The sequence below is a fragment of the Antedon bifida genome, chromosome 4 (genome assembly GCF_963402885.1).
Source record: "Antedon bifida chromosome 4, ecAntBifi1.1, whole genome shotgun sequence".
Classification (NCBI taxonomy): domain Eukaryota; kingdom Metazoa; phylum Echinodermata; class Crinoidea; order Comatulida; family Antedonidae; genus Antedon; species Antedon bifida.
The window spans coordinates 16,327,137-16,339,352 of NC_136229.1; the positions used below are offsets into that span (position 1 = coordinate 16,327,137).

The window sequence follows — 12,216 nt, forward strand, 5'->3', positions numbered from 1 at the left end:
GTTATAACGTTCGTAAAAGCTAGTTACTTATTCGCCGTAGAGGGCGTAAATGCATAAAATGTTATTAAACTTTGACCGGAAGAAGTAGAGGAGGTCAAGGCTAACATGTTGGTGCAATATCAACTCAATTAGACAGTTATTACGTATTAAAATCAGTTTTTTTAAAATATTTGTGAATGTCCCTTTAATTGAATTTGAATAAGGAACTAGGAACTAGGAACTAGTAACCAACTTCACAGACATAACAAAACCTTCAGATATCTGTCTATGCAATACTACTTATATACTGGAAATTAAATAATTAATTCATAAACAGTAAAGAAGAGGACTATATGAATAAAAAAGCCTCCACTGAGACTCTAACCCAGAAATTTCTGCTGGATTGCAGACAACCAATAGTAGAAAAGGAAAAACTACAACATCTCAAACAGAACATTTATTACTAGATATTTAATTTAATCATTTATTGTTAAAGCATGCAGACAATACCTGAATTGTAGAGAAAGCGGTTTTACTTTCAACTCGTGGAAAGTCCCCAAGCGCAATTATAAAACAACATAGATTTCATTGTTACTCTTCTTCTCTATGTTTAAAGTTGATGGTACATTAGTAATGTAATAAAACTCAAAATTTGAATTTTAAAGAAACAATGCTTTAAACCGACACAATTAAAGAATTCATTAATCCAAGCAAACAATCAATGATGTTATGGCAATTATATATTATCTATACTATAAAAATATATTAATTTACCGTCATAGAAGAAATTCTCAACCGCCCGGTTAATCAATTAATTTAGAAACGATAAAGTGAATGAGGAAATCTGTGAGAATGAACAAAATCCGCCCCGATATTAACTATAAAGTTCATTCTAAAATAGGACAGACATCAGTATCAATGATTTGATTAGCTTAAAGCTATTATAGTATATTGATGCATGTCATGAAGACGCATTACCGTACTCTATCTACTTTACATACTGTATATATTTTAAATGTAATACATCCAATGTCTATAAACATGATCTTAACTGATACTATGATGAAATTTACAACATAATGATTTGTACGGAAATTGTATTCGCTCATTTTCAGATTTTGTTTCCTTTGTCTTCAATATTATATTGTTTGTCTACCTTTACATTTTAATTCAAACACATCAAACAGAAACCTTAGTACAAGAACGATTTAAAATACCAGCAAAAAAATTAAGAACATTGATGAGGGAAAAGTGAATGGTCATTGCAGAATCTTAAAAAAGCACAGGCTACTATATTTAAACTATAAGTGAATAACAGCTTAAACAATTCTATTTTTATGCATTTTTGAAATGTTGTTGATCCATATTTCATCCTATCAAGTACTTCAATTTCATTTTATTAATAGAAAGCAACAAAAACAGATTACATTGTACAAATATTACAAAAATTATGCTAATTATTAAGCATATCTTTTGTATTATGATGGAGCGAGGATGTTAGATTTGACATTTTGATTCCACAATCCTAACATGCACATTATTAAACCAATTAACATGATAAATGAGCCACATCAACCGTAATGCAGTCAAACATTGCTGCACAATGATAACAAACATTCAAATTGAAAAAAATATATTATTAATACACTATACAACAAACCTCCCAAGTCACCCGATGAACGCAAGATATTCCATATATTTTGAACCATCCTCCCATGGCAATTTCCTGATAATTGTTGATGAGGGAAAAAACAACCTGATGTATACATTTATTATGCAGGTTCTACTACTAGGCCCTAGATTGTTATTTATTTATTTTTTAAAATTATATTTAGGCAAATTGCCAAGGATAACCATAAGCGAATTCATTCACTATCCTTCTTAAAGGTGGCAATCCTGTTCACAAGACAAACATACACAAGATGCTCTACATAAAAAAGTCTTCTTACAAGTCTTTGGGAGTTATACAGTATAATGGTAAAAAGACAACAAAACTTAGAGATAATCTATTAAAAGTGTATAGGGAACTACAAATATGAAAAATTCATATTTGTTTGATATCATCAGTGTCTGAAGAATGAAATTATGTTTTGTCACAATTTTAATGACAACTGTGGCACTTCCAAAAAGTGTATATTTAAGGAAAACTTGACATCCAATCTTACATTAATTAAAGATTATGTAAATTGCGGTCCCTCAATTCGACATCAAATGTAACAGACATAAGATGTGTATCTGTCAGTTCACAATCAACTTGTTTTTATAGTGACCAGCTCAATCATCTTGCGGTTAGCGAGCACATATCAATCATTAACGATATCTGGTGCGTGAAATTGACTGAAAAGAATTCAAGGTGAGGGATGTAGACAATAACAGCTAACAACAATGCTAATTGTATTATACCAAATACATTGCTAAATAGTTTGTATACCTCTATATGTTTTATATACAATGGATACTTCGTGGGGATGCCAATACTCGATAGTTGTCAAAAAGTGTTTAGTTTTATTAATGCTTAGTATATTATAATGAACTTTCACACAGTAAAAAAAAATGTAAACACTATTGAAGTAGTATTGATAAGTAATTTGTTATGATTTAACAATGTACAAAAGATTCTTCATGGGGATGTCAATGCCTTGTAAACTGTTTTTTATATAATGAACATTTAAACTGTAGAAAAAAGATTCTTTGTGGGGATGTTCGTGGGGAACATTTACAAAGTATAAAAGAGATTTCTTTATAAAGTTGCAAATAGGTTTTAATCCTGAAAAGGTACTAGGAATGGAATGGGAACACAGAATATTTAGTGGAGAATATACTCTTAATTATATTATAATATTAATTCTTAGGCTCTTTTATATTTCAGGTTATATACTGGGGTTGATTGCATAGCCTTGATTCATGTTATTACATTTTGTGAATTTTTACAAGAACAGTTTAAAATATTGAACTTAAATTCACACCTAAGATGAAGAAGTTGAACCGTAACTTATTTCATGCTTCAACACGATAAGAAAACTTTATAGTTCAAAACAGCGTACCATAACCTATTCTTTAGTAGCCTACATCAAGGTAAACCTCCACTCATTTACGCCATAATCAAAGTTCAATGTATTCAGAATGTCATGCATCATCTGGTACAACAACCTCACTTCTTTCATTATATTTAAAGTATACTTGTGCTTTGATAGTTCAATGCTTTGCGGATAAAAGGCTGTCAATTCGTTGAATCCTAACCAAAAAAGTACATTTATACTTTTTGTTTGTAGGGCCACTGTCCTTCTCAATTGTTTATTTCAGAAGCATTGAGCTTCAAAGCCCCTCAAGCACTGTCGACAGTTACTACAGCTGGACCAGAACTAAAATGAGACGACCTTCACAAGTTTGGGGTCTTGAATTGTGGTTGCACAGCAGTTGCAATCTTGAAGGGGGGCCTGGATAATTGATACACTGGAGAAATAACATTAAAATGCCCTGATGATTGACAGAGACCACCACTGTTTTCCAGCCTGAGTCCCTTTTTTCTGCTTTCAGATTAAATTTTCTTCAATTAACAGAGAGGAAGTTATCAATTATAAACAATTGGAAAGTTACCAATGAAATAATTGTCTAAATACTCTAGGGTTTTGTTGAATTGTTTTCCTATTATTCATTGCTTATAGACCACCCACCTCCATACACAACCATTCACTGGTATTAAAAGTTAAAATTTCTTCTGAAAAAATGTACTGATACAGGGAGGGTATCACTGAAACCATAAAGTCCACTAAGTTTGATATTATGACAATATAAAAAATGAGAATGAGCAAATATCCGAATATGGCGTGCCAAGCTGTCATTTATTCTTGAAATAGAGATATCTTAGTTTAAATATATATTTTGGGATGCTTGGCGCACCATGTATTAAAATTACAGAATCATAATTGCTTGCTTAACTTTTTTTAGGTTTGTTTTATGCTGATATTTATTTAGTTTAGGCCTACTGTATTTTCATTTTGGATACATTGTCTAGAATCTATTTTCTGCTTAATATACTGCTGAATTGACTACATGTTTATGATACGGTAGGCAGAACAATCCTTCACATCACAACTGCACTCCAAGTGCGCAATTAATAAGCAATCGCAGAATTACCTACTTTAGATCCCAATACATTAGAGCACAAGAGACACTGAGGCAAGAAGTAAATAGTCTGAGAGAAGGTATATTTTTCCTGGAGGGATCAGCTTATACATTAGGCAGCCAACCTCAGCCTATATCTTACTAATTAACATTCCAACGTTCCTAGTTGTGGTTAATATCCATGGCAAAACAACCAGTGAGCTGGTCCAAAAAAAATATGACCACACATTTAGTTTGAGCATTTCCTCATACTTATATTGGAAAACTTTATAACACCATAATATCCAAATGACTTATTGTATTTCCTTGTCTGGTAATCTACAGTGTTGATCACCCTGTGTGCAGTGACATCCTCTTCAATTTTAAACCTCTGGCAAATATTCATAGAGGTTATTACATATACAGTAAACCCATGATTCTTCCCTTTTGGGACACCCATATTCAAGGGACAAGCCTATTCAAGAGACACATTTTAAAGGAATACATGTTAGTGTTGATAAGTAAGGAGGCTCTAATTTCCATAAATTTGATAGAACTGATAAATTGTTGAAATTTACTATGGCTAACTTTCACTATATTTATGAAAAGATACAGTCTAATTTAGGCCTAAATATTATAATTTCTTTTCACTTCAAATCAGTATTGTGCTTTTGGCATTTATATTCTAATCAAAACCAGCAGATGAAACTACAACATGGATTGGTAAGCAGCAAGTATATTAATAATAATGTAAACTTATTATGCGCCATTTCAGAAAGAGAAAAGATGCTAATACCTCATTGACACAGAAAATTAATTTTTAGAATAGGCTGAAATATTCATTAAGCTACATGTCACAAATGTGAAAGAATATAATAATGCCTTTTCTTTTCCAAAAAAATGTTGATTAAAATACTCTAAATTATTTTTTTCGTACATGATTTAGTTGGATAAAGCTTTGTTCTTGCAATCTTGGAAAAAAGAACAGATTAGAAAATGAAGAATAAAGAGTTTGATTTATTGCCGTGACAACAGCGGGAATGAATCAAGATTAAGAAGATACAGCCACGGAATAATGAGCATTGTACGATCGCAACTCATGCTACTTTACTAGTAACGATTTGGCTTTGAATTACTTTTTTCTGAAACTCTTTAACTGCCTGCTATAATCTGACGATTTTCATCACAATAATGTTAATTAATTTTTTAATAAAAATATCACATCTAAATGTGTAGTAACATGCATTCCTGTAATATTTTATCTTTGTACATTACAGTAAACAACCAATAAACGCTGCAGTTAAACATGCCTTGCAGTCAAATAAACGCAGCAGTCATGAGTGGGTATAAAAGCATTGTCGTAAATGTTCAAGTTTCAGACGTAGACATTTATAACAAATATAATGTTAACGATTTTAATCACATCTTGCTTAATTTATTCTGCTCTTTACTTTCTTTTGTAAATGCATAAACACGCTCATTAAGAAATACATTTTGTGTTGTTTTTATATTAAAGTTTCTTAATAAAATGTGAATTATTATTGTTAATATTTCTGTATATAACTTTGTATAGTCCCAAGGTACGAATTTAGAAGTTAGGGGGTAAATACGGTATTATTGAAAACAGCACAACTCCACAGGCAAGGAAAGCCACACTGAAAATGTTGCATTGAATGAAAACACATACAAATTCTTCATTGCCCAATTTCTCGTTCTACCTGTATCTCATAATAATAGCATATCCCAGCTGTGAATGAGTAATTGTAAAGGGTGTGTGTCTTACCCTACCACATTAGCCTACTTTGACTCAAGTTTGATCTTTGTACTCAAATTAAAATGATGTAACTCAAGAACAGGTGTGAAGTGGTGCTTAGCCGAGCTATTTTAGGAAATTGACTATTGTTGTCTGAAAGTAAAACCTACATTCACTTTCAGGTGTGTAAATGAGAACCTTCTCCAGACATTGGTTTGTTTTTTACATAATAGATAGGACTAAACAAATCTTGATTATTGTCCACTGGTATTTTGTTTTCTTAAAGCCCCCTTCCCTACATTTTTTAGATCTAATTTAAGATCACAAACTATATTTAATGTAAAAATAATACTATATGGTCCTATTGCGATAACTTTTTTCGTCTTTAAACGGTTAAAAATGTGAAAAATAAGTCGATTCTAATAATTATAGCGGCCCGCTATAAATCCCAAAATGCATTGCGCGCGGATTGATATTTTTGTTTTTCACCTGTAATTCGCCCACTTTTCGATCGATCGTGAGGCCAAAACAAATGGAAGACTCCTAACTTTTCAGCGAAAATACCGGGTTTTCCCCAATTTGTATCAACGGAGTCTGGCAAAAATAGAAAGACAATTAATGCAGCAACTATACAACATCAGGCTAGGTATATAGCTAGCGTACGATGTTCGTACGTTACCGATGTTTACCAGCTAGGCCTACAAAACTAAGCCTAGATAGGCTAGGCCTAAGACCGTCCACGAGAGGTCGATCGCCGCGAGCTACTTAGGTAGTGCATTGTTTCTCACTTTTTATCATAATTTACCATAAAACGTACATTTAAGACAAGGAATGACATGGTTTAATGTTTTTAAAGTGATATATATGTATTATTTTCCAAAAAACGTCCAAAATTGCAGGGAAGGGGTCTTTAAACAATAAAAAACCATGGATAAATATTATTTCTCCATGATGAAACAAAACATTAGAAAACAATGTGTTGATTTGATATTTCTGTAATTTAATATTGCATAAATGTGTGTACCTAAATGAAAGTTGAGGCCCACTGTGTGTGTATGCTAATTAACATTCTTTTCAGGGACATTTTCAAATGCGTATTTTAAAACAGTATAATTCTGGAAAGTTGTGATACCTTATGTGTGTGGATGTGTGCAATAACCACATTTGTATAATGAACAAACATCCTCAACAAAAATAATTCTGATTGCAGTTCTTTGGTTTTTTTTTTAAACTTCATGTGGTTTGTTATTATCTTTCAGTGACTGCGGTTTGACATGCGTTCATGCATGATGAGTCAGCCAAAGCCTAATTAACCATTGTTTACATTTTCTAAATTTACTTTCAACATAATTATCAGGGATTGGTTTCATCTTAAGTTTAAATTAATTCTATAGAGTTTCATAAATCGGACAAAGTGAAAACAAAGAGCCAACATAGATACGTGTTATACACCCTTCAGCTGTATGTACGTGCTAGCCAATAACTACCCCCTACTGTCGTAGGTTCAACTATATGTTCATCTGTCATTAGCAGGGCCTGTTCAAGATGTGGTCATTGCTACTGCAGGTTCACATAAAATTGAAGATGATCAACATGATGATCGCACTATTTAAATTTCAATTCAATTCAATCAATAATAAACATTTATTTAAGATCATTACAAACAATATATAACAAACAATATTTTAACATTAATCAACAATTAATATAAGACCATCATAGGGATCACAATTAGAAGTAAAACTTGTCTCACAATGACTACAGTAATGTTCAATTTGAAATAACCAAAATACAAACTTACTATAACTGTTTGATCCCATTTGAATGCTGAAATATAGTTTTTTTAATTAAAAAATTAAACATTCATTTTGGTAAACACATTTATTTAATTATTGTTTAGTAGCAATTAAAGTGTAAATTTTCCAAATGATATCTAAAATTGCCATTATCTACCTTTATTTACTGTAATACCTAAAACCAGGTCTAAGGTTATAATTCAGGAACATTCATCTAGCATCCTATCTTTGCAAAAGTACATATAATTGGGTCATATGTACTTTATAGCAAAGTACATATCTAACTAAATTATATTACTTAACCATAATAAAATATCAGATGATCAGTTGTACAAATAAGAATACCAGACAGTGCTCTTGCTGCTGTAAGTTATATGGAATAACAACTAGTATGCCTAGTAATGTTATCATTTTTTCTTTTCTTGTATTTCATCTTTCTCTGTACTTTCTGTGTTTTCTTTTACATCATATTTTTGTTTGTTTCTATAATTGCTATATTATTTTTGCTTTAAATTATGCGATTTTCGTACTTTTGTTAAAAATCACTACTTTTATGTAACTTAATAAATTAAAACTTCAGTCAAAATGTAAATTTCTATGGCTATAACAATGAAAAACCTGTGTATCTTCCTGGACTAGAGGCTTGTAGCTGGTATGGGGCAAGGGCTACAGAAAATCCAGGGGAACACCACACTATGAAAGACATTTTGTATTCATTAAGGAGAACATGATACAATATAAAGTAATTATTAAATTCTTCTACGTCTATTTTAATCTCACTATACCTTATTGCCATTGGATAGAAAAATGTCAAAATGTCGTTTAAAATGATTGGTGTTGACAGTTTTATTCAACTACACGACAGTGTCAATCAACTTAGTGTTTACTTAGTTATAGAGATGTTGTTTTTAATTTTCTAATGGCTAGTTGATGAGTAAAGTTAGAAGAGGGAGGTGCTAAGGTTAGACTTGTGGACTAGGGTTTGCCTTGTTGAAATACCAATACATTTACTTTCATGCATTCGGTTTAACTTAAGACTGAAATAGCATTATTATTATAGTGGAATCAATTCTTTGGTACATCCCTACTGTATTTATGGGGACACTTTTCCGTGAAACAACCAATGTGCAATTTAATTTTAATTTAAAGATGTATTGTCCCCCCAAAACATGAAAAATGAAGATTAATTAAATCAGACTTTTAATATGTTATTTTGCAGTTTTAATAAAGTTAATCACTTCAGTAGAAAAAAAAACGAAAAAAAATAATGTTTTCACTTATAAAATGACAAAGTAAATGGTTAAATTCAACCAAAAACCCATTGGCTGGCAGCCAATTTTACCATTTTTTACTACAAATTACAGTTTTTTTAGGTAAATACATTTTTTTTCGATCCAATTTTTGGTCAAAGTGGATAACTATTATGTTACATTAAAATGGCATATTCAACAAAAATGTTGTTAAGAATTATTTATTCAGGAGGACAATACATCTTTAGCACCAAAGCCAAACTCTCTGTGTTTTCCAGACAATTCAATATTGTCTTTTAAATGTATTAATATGTTTTAATTTTCATAAATATATTTACATTTTAAGATCAATAAAGTCAATCTGTCTACGTCGAACCTAAAGTGAGCTCTTATTTTATTATTTCTCCACAATCATACAGCATACTACTACAATATTTTACAATGAAGAGCTTTCCCTTTGCTAGTCACACAGGTGAAGGGACTGTAATGGTACACCACATTATTTAGATCAAGTAATTTACTAAATTACAAATACGAGCAGTTTCATTATCGGTCGATGATAGCATGTTATGTTTCCATAGCAATCTGTCTCATCTTTCTCAATATAGCTCTAATTAGAGTGTCTCTAAGTCTTTGTCTTTGTTGCATTTTGCACATTTCCCACGAAACTATTCAAATGCACATTGGAAAGCAAACACAATCTGTTCAAACATTTCTAGGATTCACAAACCGCATTTCTAAAAAACAGATTTACAATCAATACCATACGTCTGGTCAATGTTTTGTTAAATTAGCAAATTATATGTTCAAATTCAAAAGAAATTTATATTTAATTTCTTCCATATTTATGTAATGAACAAAAAAGGAGAGTGAAAGACAAAGAATGCATGATCTCGAGAGGAAAACTATTGTGTTGGTTATATCTCAGTACCGTATTATTTTTAAATATATACTGATCTATTCTAGTAAATATTTAATTGCAGGGGACCTGGAGATTTCCCAGGGTATTCAACTTTCTTTGTTGTCAATTTTGTCACAGGGAAAGATTACATTGTTTATGCTAACAGTGCATTGTGTTTTCATCAAAATGGAATATCCATTAAATACCCATTCACAAACCCCCAAAAAATGTTGCAAAAAGTTTATTAAAAATATATTAGAAGACTCAGTAGAAATTTCAAGTTTTGGAAGGCTTGTTTTCAGAATATGGTATCAGGTAAGTTGACTCTTCAAGAACACTTCACAATGCTTATATATTATCAGATTAATACTAATTCGTCCATGGTTTAGTGAGCAAGAAAAACTGTAAACCTATAATTAACTCCCGGACCCTCGTTGGTTTGGTGTTCTATAATTTTTTTACTGCATTATTAATATTCTATACAATTATGATCTACTGATTTAGGAATTAATGATCAAAACAAGCTGCCTAAGACCTTCCAAATCCTGGTTCAAAAAGAGCTCTTTAATTGAAAAACGATATTTAATATTTAGACAATTTTAATCAAGTTCAGTGTTGTGATAGTCTAGGGTAATTGACCAGCTATAAGACAGGTATACAAAGCAGCTGTACATAAAACCTTTGCCTGACAATTATCATTAAACCATTCAACCCTTACAAGATGATAATAAAACCTTACCCGTTCAAAAACTTGTCGTATTGTGTCCGAGAATTGATGCGGTAAATTGACACAACAGTATGAAGCCAGCCAATCAGAGTGAAATATCTTTAATAAACTGTATAACTGGGAACGAAATAAAACATTGTATTAAAAATTAAATGAGATACAAACGGTTAATAGGGTTGAGTACAAAAGAGACAGTCTTGTTTACATACATTAGTCTATTTTCTCAAATTCATGGCATTTATATTCTTAATGTCACTCTCTCATATTGCCATGATGTGTCAAATCCTGTCCAGATTTTGTAGTCTTCTCACCTTCCCCTCCTCTCCCCATCCCCACACTACATTTTCAATGTTTTACATACAATTTTTAGAAACATTCTTGTAATCAATTTAAAAAATAATAAAATTGCAAAAACTAAAATGCCAATTGCATGGTATGGCTAGTACAACGTCAATCATTGCATCAAAGTGAACCTTTAATTTAAGGCAAAAAGTGAGCAGGTAGCCAAATACAGTAAACTCTCCCAATACCAGACATCTCTGGGCTGACTTAATATGTCTGTTTTTCTTAAAAGTCTGGTGGTATTGAGAATGTGTTTTTTTTTAATGGTAAAAATGAATTTGGGACCTTTTGTACCTCAAGCAAAGTCTGGTTTTAGGAAATTTCTGGTTTTCAAAGAGTTCAGTTTGGAGATTTGATTGTACTACTAGTATGGTTTCCTCACTCAGTCAGGACTCTAGCCCATCCTCAGACAAGTCTGTACACCTTTAGACATAATTACTTTATAGTGAAACAAGGGTTTAAAAACAACATCTTTGTAACAGTTTGTACTTTATACTACAGACTTGTTTACAGCCGTTTGTTAAAAGTTAATTGCTTATTCTAAGCCATGTAATGTGAATAAAATCTTGGTACAAAGAAACCTAAAAACAAGCAGATTTAGTATGATTACCATATATCCCATTTAAGTTTGTTTATCGATTGTTAACGATAAGCAATGTAATCTAAATGATGATTTATTTCTACGGTAGACTTTTTACTAGAATTCTGGATCGGAGAATGATAATAAACTATAGAGGGCACTATTTCTGCATACCGATAATACACAGATGTACATTTTATGCTGAGAAACTCCAAAAGCTTCTTTTCTTAAAACATTTTTGCAGAATCAAGTGCGCATTCTGTTTGACAAATCCTTGATGTTTTTTTATTTATTCAGACTTAATTTTAGTAATTTAAGTACGAAATGAAATGACATAAGTATGATAAATAGAAGATAGAATGGATTTACATTAAAGCTCAAATAACTAATGTGTTATTCATTGCAGCTAAAAGATGAAAAACATCAAACAAAATACTCAAACATGCTTAGACAGATTACGCTAAGTATCAATAATACTTAAGTTCTTTAACGTATCTTATTATCGGTTTTAATTTATCTTATTTCATCAAATTTATGCAGATAACAAATGTTTATGAGTTGTATAAGCAGAAAATGTCACGAGTTAAACAGTCAGTCAGTCTTTGAATGAATCAAAATACTCTCCCCATTCAAAGCATTACTGTTTTATTTTACATGAAATAGAACCATTTAATAAACCCATTAAATATACCTTGTACCGTGCAAATAGTGCCATTTGATACAAATCAGATCATAGTATGATGCACCTGGTGTGCATTTACAAGTTTAATCATTTCAGGAAGGA

The 12,216-nt window shown here is 31.2% G+C and overlaps 1 long non-coding RNA gene across 3 annotated transcripts in view; it reads right to left on the minus strand.

Annotated features, from left to right (window-relative positions):
• LOC144840902 (uncharacterized) overlaps positions 1 to 12,216 on the minus strand; it is a 34,642-nt gene that overhangs the window by 13,406 nt on the left and 9,020 nt on the right. For 2 of the 3 annotated variants that reach the window (XR_013611972.1, XR_013611973.1), the window contains exon 3: positions 10,523 to 10,627. This is a non-coding gene — a long non-coding RNA (uncharacterized LOC144840902). Of the gene's footprint in view, positions 1 to 9,252; positions 9,620 to 10,522; positions 10,628 to 12,216 lie in introns of those variants that run through there. The other variant, XR_013611974.1, reaches the window with a different exon arrangement.